We start from the raw sequence: 13,256 nt of genomic DNA, 5'->3' as shown, positions 1-13,256 counted from the left end.
ATGGTTCAGTTTTCTTTGTAGGCTTTTAAATTTTTTGGTCCTTGAAGTGTACCAGTCGTCAGATGAACATTTAAGCTTTTGAAATAGAAATCTGCAAAGTTAAGGAATGGAATAATATCATTTTCAAAGCATTTCCCAAGCATGAGGTTTGACTCCAGTTTCAGCTGAGGGTGGTGCTACAGATGGGGCAGCTGAGGCAAGTTCTACTGACTCTAGGTCACGGGGGGTCCCTGAGGCACACCTCAAAGAGGTAAGGGCTGTGTAGACAAGATAATTAATAGCATTTTAGGTATAAGATTATCTTGGCAAACATGCTTGCTTGTGATGAAAATTCCCAATAAAGCCAGTGTATTCCTTCATGTGAGCTGCTCCTCATGACTGCTTTTTGGCTCGTGTCTGCACCAGGTAATTGTGTTCTGGGCCTTGATGTGCAACTTGTGGATCTGCTGGGCTGTGGAAAAGTCATTCATCTATCCAAGCCTTGATCTTATCCCCTCCTCCTCCTCAGTGTGTATGAGGAAGCCAGAGAAGGATCTGCATTTTTTATGGGGGGAGGACACTAACTTCTTCTGGGCATGAGTTAAAGGTATCAGAGATAAGACAGCCCAGATTGTGTCTCCAGGAGCTGTGAGAACTGTCAGGCAGAGAAGGGCACACTGCTGGTTCTCAGCTAATCAATATTAATGCAGCAGCTGCTGACTCTCAGGTAATCAATATTCATGCAGCAATTGCTGCTGTACACCCACTGTGTCTTTGCCTCCTGGCTGCCTTTACCTTGCAATAAGTTAAAACAATATTTGGGAGCTTTGCTTCTTTTATTTTCCATCCATTGTTATCTTCAGGAAAGCAGGGATGTCTTTCCACATGGTGAACTCTTTCTGCAGTTGTTTCTGTTGGAGAATTCCCCTTCCTGTAGCTCCTGTCTTTCTCATGTTTTAAATCCACATTATTTTACTAATGTGATAGGAATGTCTGTTCTCATATTCCAACAGTTTTGCTGCTAAATTTGGGCTGGGTCACTTCTGGATTCCAGCCTATGGCTTCTTCAGGAAAGAGCAAACGACCATGTCCTTGGTACACTGGATTTCCTGTGGTGGGGAGTTTGTTTCCCTGAAGATAGAGAATTAATTCCAGCCTAGCTTCAGATTTGGATGTAATCAAGTTGTTTTAGTAGACTAATGTTTTTATTGTGAAAATAAAAGAGCTGTTATATCATGTAAAGTGATGAGACTAAAATGGGAAGTGTATATATGTGCTATTTCTTTCAATCTGACTCTTACTGTCTTGGAGAATATATTTTCTGTCCTGGAGCGTATTATGTACATTAGGAGCTGGCCTGCAAGACACGTAGTTCAAGATAGGATGCCAATACTTCTGCTAAAATCTCCATTTTTAAACCCCACATTGTGCTCCACATAGCAAAGCCCACATAGCACAGCTTACTGTGCAGTCTGTCTGTGGCCACAGCAGCAGCAACCTTTGGATGCAGTCAGCTTCTTCCCCATGCTGGGATCTTTCTCAGCCCCATTAGTGCTTGGCTTTATACTAGAAGGTTGAGCCTGGAAGGATCACAGTGCATGTAACTTTCTTACAAAGCAGCTCTTGTACAACAGCATCTAAAAACAGTCCCAAGATGTCCAGCAGGGCTTCTCTCAGAATCCTTCATCAGAGCATGTTTATCTATGTTAACATGCCTGCAGGCTTTGTTTGTCAGATACTGTTGTAATTGCAGGACTCAAGGCTTCTCTTCCCTTTCTTAGTCTTTATATACAAACCCTTAAAGGGTAAATCTCTCTAACCTGCACTTTTATGGGGCCAGTGGACAGAGTTCTCCTTCCAGGTCAGGGCTCCAGCATATACTCCCTGCTAGAAGATTTATCTGCTCCAAATGGAATAAGACACCTGATGTTCCTTTCTTTCAAAAAGCTATCCAGCCAGCAGTGTAAATGAACAGGTTTTCTATATTTAACACTAGAAAAGAGCTGCTAGGAACAAAAATACTTCTAGGCATTTAGCTGTTCTCATGCTTATCTATGATGCCTACACTTTCCCCACTTCTTCTGATGGGCCTGAAGGCATTGCTCCTGATGCCCCAGCAGGTTCTCTGCCTTCCCCAACTCCTACTGCCTTTCTCTTTACTACTTGCTTTAAATCCTTCAGGCAGGATTTTTTTTTCCATTGACCTCAGACTTCTTCCACTGTGATTAAGCCTCAGAGGTTTAAAATGACTGAAATAGAGGTGGAGCCATAACATTTATAAAAATTACATTCATGCACTGTTGCCTAAGAACTATGCAGTTTTTGCTGGAAGGTGTCTATCTTGAATACATTTTTCCTATCTTGTTTTCCAGCCAGCTCCCTGGTGATTTAACAATATTTGTTTATTTAAAGCCATGTAATAAGCATTACAGCCTTCAGGCTAAAGTACAGTTTCATTTTGTATTTTGATTTTTTGAAATAAGAAATATAAATTATTATGTAATTTGTAAGTACAGGTTAAAGTACTAAGCAATAGCACTGCAGTAATGATTAAGAAGCCTGTCACAATCTCTTTTGTATGATCAAACCATGTTAAATAAGCACAAAAGAAAAGTAACATGTCCAGAGAGAAGTCTTCCTAAGCGCAGGTTCTGTCTGCAGCTGTGGACAGTAACAGGAGGAGTATAGGACTAGATAGGCAAACATGCTCACTTCTTTGGGACCTCTCAGGTTATGCTCCTCCTCATTTTGTGTCTTGTGGTTGCAGTTTTGTTGCAATAATCCATTGTCCTCTTTGACTCGCAAGTTCTGTAAAGGTGGTGAGGGGACCCAGATGTTTGCACATGGTCAAGGCCAAAGGATGCGACTGAAAATAAAGAGTCCCAAGGTAGCAAGACTTGTTCCATATAAGGAATATATCTGTTGCAGTGTAGGATGATCAAGGATGATTCAGACTTAAGGGAGATTTCTTGCAGAGTTGTACAGCTTCAGATCCTGTGTCTGCACATGTGCAGCTTTGCAGACTGTCTCCTGCAATCCAACCCTGGCATCCTTCACTCCTCCCTCCCATCACTCCAGTGCCTCTACAGATGTCCATGCTGCTGTGTAATGATGTTTCAAGGATAAATCTGGGCAGATCCAAGTCCTTTTTGGGCCAGGCTGGCAGTAATCCAAACAGCCAGTTCACTTCCACCTGGACAGGAGCTGTGCTGCTGTGCTGAAGCTGAAGCAAGCTGCTCAAGGAGTGGGGAGAGCAGGTTTGCTTACATTCAGCAGCAGTGATAACAAAACTGGCCTCAAGCAAATGACAGGCTATCCTAGGGTATCCAAGGAAGACATGAAGTGTTTGCTTTTCAAAGCTCAGGAACCCCTCATACACATCAGAAGTTTGCTAGAAGGAAAGAATGAAATATAACAGAGCAGGGCTTGCAACTTTGAGACACTAAATGAAGGAAGGAAGGAGGAATCTTGGTTCTTTGATCCTGTTAACAGACAGAGTCACCATTTCCTTAGAAAATGCTTCTACCACCCCTATAAGCTTTCAGACTGTGCTTGAGAGTTGTTTTTGCTTTAGAGTAAGCATACAAAGCCTCTACCAAAAAATGTGCATAGTAGTATTTCGATTTTTTTGCTCTTTTTTTAATGTAACATGCAGTTAATGAGTACTGTGGGGGTCTTTATGGAGCACAGGACTGAACATGTGCAATGCTATTTAAAAGGTATTTTTTAAGCCTGAGGATCTCTTTTTAATTGTGACAGTACCTTTGAAAGTATCGTTTTAGTATCTTCACAAAAAGATAGTTAAGAGGAAGTTTAGGGCATGGAATTAGAGGTTTATTTCTTCTGTGATGGTGAGGGGTAGTTCATTACAGTGGCATGAGACCACAGTCTCTCAAGACAGTAGTTAATTCATAAACACAGTGGTATTTGAAAGTAAAAAGTTGTCAACTGCTCCTCAAAAGCTTTTGGCATCCCCTGAGAGTAGGGCTGGAAAAGGTGATTGTATCACCATTGGAGAATGGCTATGGGGACAGAAAAAACTTGCCTAAGTTCACTTTTTTTTCCTATAAACATAAATATCCTTAAGAACTGCTTGCAGAACACTGCAAAACATGTTGGGATTAAGCTGAACCTGGAGAAAGCTAACAGGATGCAGATGGTGTGAAAATTAGGTCTGACAGAATAATGATCTGTGTGTCTGATGAAAAATGAGTAAATGAAACATCAGTCAATCTACAGAATTGTCTTGTCAGCAGGTCTGGCTCTGATCAGTGACTATTTTTTGTGGTGTTGTGCTGTCTGAGCAGCAGATGGGAAAGGAGGGAAAGAGAGAAAGTTACCTGTCATTTTTGGACACTTTAAGACCAAGTCAAATGGAATTAGAACATAAGTGGTAATCCCACAGACATGTCCCTAACCACAGAATTGTCTCCATTCCCTCTTCTATAAAACATTGGAGACCAGAAGTGAGTGGGAAAACTGGGGTTTGGATTATTGTCCTGAAAGTTTGTTTTGTAACCCCTTTAGACAATCTCTACTTCTTGTAAAACCACCAGTCATCATAACTTCTCTTGTTGCCCCCAGCCTGGTTCAGCCTTCTTGCAGAGGCAGCTGAAGTCAGTGCATGAGAAGGAGAATGTGTTTAACAGTGTGTTTGGGTAACATTGCCACAGCCGGCCAAAGACTGGTCTTGTGACTGACTGAAGGGGAGAGAGTGAATGTGGAAACCCTCACAGAGACCGTGAGTAGCCAGGAAGGCCTGAAGAGGCTGTCAGGGCACATAGGTGGGAGACAGTCATTGGTAAGGGACAAGATTATTGAATGAGGCGGTGAAGGCCATGTTGGGAATAGGTGAGGAGAAAGTAGTTCATGCAGAGGGAGCCCAAAGCTGCTGAAAATAGCTCAACCTGTTTGGAACTTCTGAGAGCTGGCAAAGTAATTCAAAGGTTCCCATTGCTCTCTCTCCCCCCACTTTCTTCAGGCAAGCCTTTTCAGTGTGCTGTACCCCATCCTTGTCCCTTCTCTGTTCCCACTTCACTGAAGTGTTTTTCAAAATGTGGAGACAAGCACAGATTGGTTTGTGGGCTTACAGAGAGAAGAGCTGCTGTATTGGTCCTGCTCTGAGGTTCCATGCAGGCTGGGGAATGGGAAGGACATTCTTGGTGTTGTGAGGCTGTAACACGGTTCCTACATTGCAATGAGTGAAAAAGGGAGTGAAAAAGGACTTAGCTCCATCTTTTCATTAGAAAAACAGTCAGTGCTCCTTGTTCCATGTCTCCAGTCTTCTCTCTTTCTCTCTCTCTCTTTTCCTCACATTTCTTAAGAAAAATGTGTATGCACTGGCTCTAACAACCATGATAAACTTTCATGGGCATGAGGAAAATGTCACGCCTACAGAAGTTAACAGCAAATCTCACGTTAATTTATGAAGGTCAGGCTTTCCGCTCCTGTCAGAGGTGATTTAGGTCTAAGTCTGTTGAAATTCCCTAAATTACCAGGAGAAGCTCGAAGGAAGAGGTGGAGTTGTCCAAAAGAAAGAGGCTGACCTGGTGAAGGAAATGCAAGAGAATGTGTTCTCCTTTGATCTGGCATAAATCTGTGCTGCTGCCACAAGAAACAACCCCACCTCAAACAAAAAATGCCAAAGACAGGGAGGAGGGAGAAGAATTATGTAGAATAATGAATACCAGGATGTAAATTTGAGGGGAAATGGTGCTGACTGTCCTGAAAACCTTGCACAGCAGTATCCATTGGGCTGTGGAACAGGCATGGATTGTGCTCAGAAGGCCAGCCGTGTCCTGGGCTGCATCAAAAGCAGAGTGGCCAGCAGGGCAAGAGAGGTGATTCTCCCCTCTATCTGCTCTGGTGAGACCCACCTGTGATGCTGTGTCCAGCCCTGGGGCCCCCAACACAAGAAGGACATGGACCAGTTGTAGAGAGTCCAGAGAAGGCCACAAAGACTCTCAGATGGCTGGAGATGCTCTCCTGTGAAGACAGGCTGAGAGAGCTGGGCTTGTTCAGCCTGGAGAAGGGAAGGACACCTTACAGCACCTGCGGTTCCAGGAAAGCTGGAGAGGGGCTTGCACGAGGGCATGTAGTAATAGGATAAGGAGCAGTGGTTTTAAACTGAAAGAAGGTAGGGTTAGGTCAAATACATGAAGTTTCTGACTGTGAGGGTGATGAGGCACTGGCATAGGTTGCCCAGAGAAGCTGTGGATACCCTGTCTCTGAAAGTGTTCAAGGCTGGATGGGGCTCTGAGCACCCTGGTGTAGGAAAAGGTGTCCCTGCCCACGGCAAGAGGTTTGCCATGATTAGATGGTTTGCCATGACTTGATTATCTCTAAGGTCCCCTTCAGACCAAACAGTTCCAAGAGCCTAAGATTCTATGACCTGATTATGGAAGAATTAATATAAAAGCTGCCGTTACTTTCTGTATTTGCTGCAATTTATAGCAAAAGTTAGATTTTTTTTTTATTAGATGGATTCACTAAAAGCAATTATATTTCATTTATCTGGAAGCTAATTTCTCTAATATTGTCAAAATAATCTTTCTTTGTCAAACTTTGTTCTAATTCTGTAATCATTCTTGGGACTCCCTGCAGTGTATTTTAAAAGGGAAGGTGTGGGTCCTGGAAGAATTTGCACAGCGCAGGAAGGAAATATAATCAGGGTAGGACTTAATTTAACTTCCCAGGGGTTTTCGGTCCCACCTTAACCTCTGCACTATCAAGTAAAACAGAATACATTGTGTGCTTAGCAGTGAAACAGATAAGGGCTCCTTGGTCAAAATCAACTGAGCAACAGCACTGATTGACCATCTCAGCCTGTTTCTCTTTGTAATCCTATAATCTTCCAGTTATACTGAGATACTTCCAGGATCCAGCACACAGTCAGGTGTAGGACAGAACCTCCAAAAAGGCAGAGGAAAATCAGGGCTAAGTCAAATTTTCCTACACTTGAAATTGTTTTTGAACAAAGAATATCAAACCCCATGAGCATGATGACCTTAAATGCAGCAAAGGTTACTGAATTTGGGAAATGCCCACTCTTGCTGGTTGGTGGAATCCCTGGATGGTGCAAACTTACCCCTACCTTCAATGCCTGGTCTTTACCAAACTGCATCTGTAAATTTATTTGTGGGTGACAGAAGGCAGTCTGGTCTTTCCCTCTCCCTCCTGCACATTAGCAAGAAGGGGCATCTGGGATTAGCCAGAGTCAGACCCCATACTGCAGACCTGTTCGGCTCTTACCCAGTCCTTGGCTCCAGCAGCCTGACCCTCACACGCACAGACCTCCTCGGAGGCCCTCCTAAACAGTATTGTAACACCACTGCTGGAAAAGACACTGGGAAATTTGGGGTTGTCAAGTTTTAAAATACAAGGAAGATTTAATCCCCAAATTATGCTATGACTTGGCTGTTCTCTGGTTCAACCAGAGTATCCAGTATTGAGAATACAGTAGGGAAAAGCAGCTCATGACAAGCCAAGAGCAACATGGGTCTGCTTGCCTTGTGCCTTAATCCTAGAATGTGGACAGCAGAGATCCACTGGGGACCTGCTTCCAACCCGCTTGCCTTTTCACATTGTTGCATAATGACCAATAACAACAAGTGCTGAGCTGGTCTTTCTCCATCAGCTTCCCCCTAGGAACGGATATTCATTCTTTAGGCTGATGCCTGACTAGCAGAACTGATAAATCCGGGATTCCTCCTGGTTTCTGTCCACTGTCCCCTAACATTTCATATCTGTGAAACCTTCTGTTCCTTTCCACATCCCCTTCATCCTTTTTTCACATCCACCTGTGCTTCACCATAGCCCCCCACAGCAGCTTGTGCTCCTCCCATTCCCTCACCTCTTCTTTAGGGAACAGTGAGCACAGCTTTCAGTGCTCTGTTTGCTGTCCCCTCTGATTTCCTATCTGTACCTTTTTGATCCTGCCCCATAACCATTCTGGTTTTTTATTTGGTTCCCTCTACAGTCACCTTTTTCCTCCTTTTCTCTGCCTTCTGTTTATTCTTGCAGCCCAGGAGAGCTCTAAGGCTTTGTTAGCAAGGGCTGAGTAGGCACTAAAGTAGGCACTAGGTGGGAAGCAGCACATGTTGTGTGCAGCTGCAAATGGTGTTTTTGGGCAGCTGTCAGGAAAATTGTCATTGTAAGGTCTATGTTCCCCTCCCCAGAGTGGTGAGGGCATGAACCCCTTTATCTTTTCTCTTTATCTCAACAGTAATTTTCATAAAAGGGTATGGGAACAAACATCTTGGAGACCTTTGCCTTTCTGATAAATTTGTTGAAATGGGCTAACAGGTATGAGAGGACACAGGATAATTGCCTGTTTCCTGGGAAAAAAGGCCCTGCTAAAAATAGTGGTGGGTGTTAATAATTTGGCAGATAGGAGATGGATCCAAAAGCTTTGCTTTAGGCTGTGGTCTGGACCTTCCTGCTGTGGCAGGGAGTGGACTGTGCCAGAGCATGGGGAGAGCTACAGCTTGCACTCATATGTGCTCACTTTAATCTCCCTGTGCCCGATCTTTGACAGTTTTCTACAGCTTAGCAGCTCTCAATCTCTTGGGATCATGGAGATTTCCCAGTGTGGATAGTGAATCTTTCATTGTTGCACCTTGAAGCCTGCATCTTCTGGCTTCCACACTGAATTTTGGGTTTCCTACCTAAAATATATGGTGATAACAGCAAGGACATTTATAATAGTAATGAAATTATTCATGTTGCAGATCATTTGAAATGAAATCTCTTACTGTATTTAAATTATAGATTTATTGCCTTGTAAGTCTCTGTATAGATTTCACTAATAGTTGATTGTGCTTGGTTTCTATTATTTTTTCATTATTACCACAGGGTACTCGTCAGCAGCCTACAATTTACAAAGAAAATTACCTAAAACAATGAAAATTTCCTGGCCTTTATAAAAAAATCTGAAAAAAAAAATAGCTGATGAATCATCACAGAGATTTTGTCCAATCTGATGATTAATTGTATTGTATTTAGACAAATCAGTGCATGCTAGCACAAAGTTTCTCTCCAAAGTCTGTAGCCCACAGGCATTTGTAATCTTAAGCTCCCTAAAACAGCCAAGCAATTTCAAAGTTTATTTTGTTGTTCTGAAGCCTTTTGTCCTGTTCTGGCAGAGACCAGAATAAAAAAAAAAGTCAACAGTGGGGGTGCAGTTGGTGGAAATGTCCCTAAAGGCTCATATTGCTCAACCTGTCAATTTTGTAGATGAGTTTTGAAAGTGAAAATAAACCAAATGTAGACCCTTCCTGTAACACATTTTATTTCATCTCTAACACAGACTGGCCTTAAATCCAGAGTGGCTCCTGCAGCCTGTTCCTCTGGCACAGTAGTGAGAGCTTTCTGTGGTTAGTATGCAACAAAAGCCAAGTCCATCAGCTGATCCCTCCCTTGCATGTGTCCCTTTTGCAGCCTTGGGCAGCCAAAACAGCCACCAGTCAGCTGGGCTTGGGGCATCATTCAGCCAGACTGCAGAGAGCACAGAGCGGCGTGCAGTGGCTGTCAGCAGCCCTCCACCCTGACAAGCCAACTTGGTTTTTCATTTCTTCACTGTGAAAATAATTTTGACATGTGCATTTCAGTGTTGGTCTGAGACACTCTTGCTCCAGGTTTTGAGAGCATTTTGTGCCTTTGTGTAAGGAATGGCTGTGATCACTGCAGAAGGTCAGCTTGTGCCATGCCTGTCAGAGCTGTGTTCTGTCCAACCTTACAGCTCACTGTAGGTTTCTGGCTGCTGCCTCACAACTTTCTCATGACTGTCCAACGGCAGCCTGGTACAGGCTGGGATGCTGGCAAAGATCTGACTCATCTCTTTTGTTTGTAGCTTTTTTAAGTAATGATTTCCCATGCACTTCCTATGTCTTCTAAGGGAAAACCAGGCCAAATTAAGTTAAAACACTCAAGGACTTCCATGTGAGTAGAATTTCATCACCCTCAGGTTGTAAGTGGAGATGCTTAACCTTTATTAGTATTCCAAGAATGAGCCATTCCTATCCAGATAGAAGCACTTGCTCATGATGCCTGCTTGTCTGATATAAGTATTGGGAATATGTGCATTTTCTTAACATTAACTTACACGGTAGTTTTTATCATCTCCTCACTTGTGGAGCAAGTTCCCCTCATAGCAACCAGACTAGAAGGTCATAAATGCAAAGAAAATCAAACAAAGCTTGAGTTTTGCTGCCTTTAGTCTTGCAATTCACTGAACGGCAATGGCAGCATACACACAGGGAGCCCACAGGGAGCCAGACTCCTTGGAAGGACCCTCCCTTGGCTGGCTGAGAAGTATCTAGAGAATTAGGGACCTTAGCTACCATTTTAATCCAGTTCCCTTCATCAGTTCCTCTTCTCAGGAACAAGGAATTACATAAGGCAAAGCCTGGTAGCCCATTAAAGAAGACACCTCTTTTGTGAATAAACAAGGCTGATGGCCTGATCTCTGTGCAGAAAGCATGTGGAATTTGCAAACCCTGAGCAAGCCTGACCGTTGCAGTGTCAGTAAATATTGGATCACACTGTGCAAATACTGAGTATCTTATTCTTCAGAGAGAGGTCCTTTGGAGGAGTGAGCAAGGAGAAGAAGGATGAAGCTGCAATAGTTGAGTGGGAGGGGTTTTGTTTTTCAAGTCCTGTCAACTTAGGAGCTTTTGACATCCTTCTGGTGGTTTCTCTTTTCTTCCACAGATCATAAATATGCAAGCATCTTTAGTCTCAGCCTGTAAGGGAAGTTCAGGTGAATCAAAGAGTGATGTCCTTTTGCATCATGCTAGTATAAACATCAGTGATCAGTGCCATCATTTGTTCTGCTCTTCTGTGGCTTTTTACCAGTGAATACTGGTGGGTATAATTACTGAGTAACATATATGTTACTCATATATGGTAAGTGTAAAGAGGCCATTAATTTTATAGATGTAAACAGATAACTGAAGTCATAGGAATGCTGCCCAAACCCACAGCACAGGGCAAGATTGGAAGAAGAGCACAGCAATGGCCAAAGAGATTTTACATGGAGCTTGATGAAGCAAAGGCATTGATTGCATTTGATTGCAGTGGATTTCTGTTCGATTTCACATCAGAGGCAGCAGTGGGGCAAGACTACACCAGGAGGGTTGCCAGCATAGCCACAGGAGCATTGGTAATTGCCAAGGAAAAGCCATTAGGAAAGGGATAGAGACTTCTGGGTAGGAGGGAAGTGAGGAGAGATTTAGAGCTGTGAGGATGGATTGCATAATGTTTTTCACTCCCCTCTGTGCTTGGGGAGTGAACATTCTCTGTAAGCAAACAATAGCGCTTTAGAGATAGCACTGCTGGCTCCACTGCTGTTTCTTATGGGAAATAGCTCCCAAGTCAGCATTGCTAACCAGGACTGTCAGAAAGGGGAACACTGCTTAGCCTTTTTAATGAAGTAACTTCTTACTGAATGAAAGGATTAATGGGTATTTCTTTTTTTCTAATATCTGAGACCTGTTAAAACTAATTCCTTCCCAAATGTCTAAAGGAATCATAGAACCATGGAATGGTTTGGGTTAAAAGGGGCCTTATTGATTACCTAGTTTCAACCTCCCTGCCATGGGCAGGGACACCTTCCACTAGGTCAGATTGCTCAAAGCTCCATCGAGCCTGGCCTTGAACACTTCTAGGGATGGCAAGTCCCCAAACTCTCTGGGCAACATGTTGTAGTGCCTCTCTATCCTCACAGTAAACAATTTCTTTCTAATAGCTAATCTAAACCTCCTCTGTTCCAGTTTGAAAGAGGTATTATCTCTTGTCCTATCACTACAAGTCCTTGTAAAAAATATAAATGTTATTCCAAAAAGCCATTACTAATATCTAGTACCACTTCCTCTAGGTATCAAATGTGCCATGATTTCTTTGTCTCTGAATTTTTCTATAATGTGCCTTGTAGTTAAGGAATTGTTGTCATTGTGGGACTTCCAGAATGCCTTCAGAATGGCCAAGATCCAACCAGTACTGGGGCTTAGAGCAGGATTCTTCTTATGGCTCACATGGTACACTGTGTATCTTTGTAAGTCCCAGAGTACTGTCATGAACTCAGGCAGGATAAAACCAGAAAAGAAAAGATAATGGCCCTGGCTTAGGGATGAAAAAAGGCCTTGTAGGTGAATGTACTCAAGGCTTTTGATGGATTCTGCAGTGACCTGCAGTTTTTTAGATCCTGCAGTCCAGTTCAGGCAGTTTGACTGGACTTGCTGACATCCAGACAGAAATACTGCCTCGGTGACAAATTAAGAAGCTGTAACCCTCCTTGAAGTTTCCTGGACTCTTACAGATGTGCTCAGTGGCACAATAAAATCTAGTCTGACTTCCACCTTAACCAAAGGCAGCTGTCGTGAAACCTGTGATGTTAATGGACTGAATATGAGACTGCAGCTCTGAAACCCTAATGAATGCAGGCTGAAGCACTCCCTGCTTTTAATTACCCCCATGGAGCTAATAGCTCTCTGAAGGTTACTATTTAACCAGAAGTAATGGTACAGCATCTGCACTCTGGATTGAAATTGCTGAGGTAGTTAATTTTTACTAAACTCTAGTTCTTGTAATTTTGTCCCCATGCATGACTAAGCCCATGTAGAATGGCAGGTTCCTGGGCACTGGTGAGTTTTCTGGTCTGGAAAAACATTGTATCTCTGCCCCACAGAATGCCTGTGTTAGGTGACTTGATACAAAATTACTTACATTTTTAGCTTTACATTTTAATTGAATCCTTGTTATTGAGTGCCAAGGAGATTAAAGGAAAACTGCTTCATTTCTTGTTTCTCTGAAGCAATTTATCAACTGTAATCCCAAGTGAGTTGGAGCAGACATGATGGTAAAGGCAGAATAAAGATGATAAAGGTTGCTGAGATTTCATTTGTCCTTTAGAAGGCTTAGGCTGCATCTTTTCCACAGAAAAATTAAGTTAATTCATTTTGTTGCCCCTTGGATGTTTCTTACTTACTGGTCCACATAGGCTATTCTGTTCCTCTTAGTATTCAGAGCTCTACCTTGCTGTTCTCAAAGGCACAAATAAGCTTTTGCTCCTGTTACCTCTCCTATAATCATGGAACCTAGAATGGTTTGGGTTGGAAATGATGAGAGATCATGTAGAGCACCCCCTTGCTATGGACAGGGACACATTCCACTAGACCAACTTGCTTGAGGCTATCCAACCTGGCCTTGAATACCTCCAGGGAAGGTGCGTCCACAGTTTCTCTGGGCAACCTGTTCAAGTGCCTCACCACCCTCATAGT

The 13,256-nt window shown here is 43.0% G+C and overlaps 1 protein-coding gene across 1 annotated transcript in view; it reads left to right on the top strand.

Annotated features, from left to right (window-relative positions):
- ME3 (malic enzyme 3) overlaps positions 1-13,256 on the top strand; it is a 117,821-nt gene that overhangs the window by 66,215 nt on the left and 38,350 nt on the right. The window lies entirely within an intron of this gene.

The sequence above is a fragment of the Ammospiza nelsoni genome, chromosome 2, assembly GCF_027579445.1.
Source record: "Ammospiza nelsoni isolate bAmmNel1 chromosome 2, bAmmNel1.pri, whole genome shotgun sequence".
In the NCBI taxonomy this organism is placed as follows: domain Eukaryota; kingdom Metazoa; phylum Chordata; class Aves; order Passeriformes; family Passerellidae; genus Ammospiza; species Ammospiza nelsoni.
This window is presented reverse-complemented; position numbering and strand designations above follow the sequence as displayed.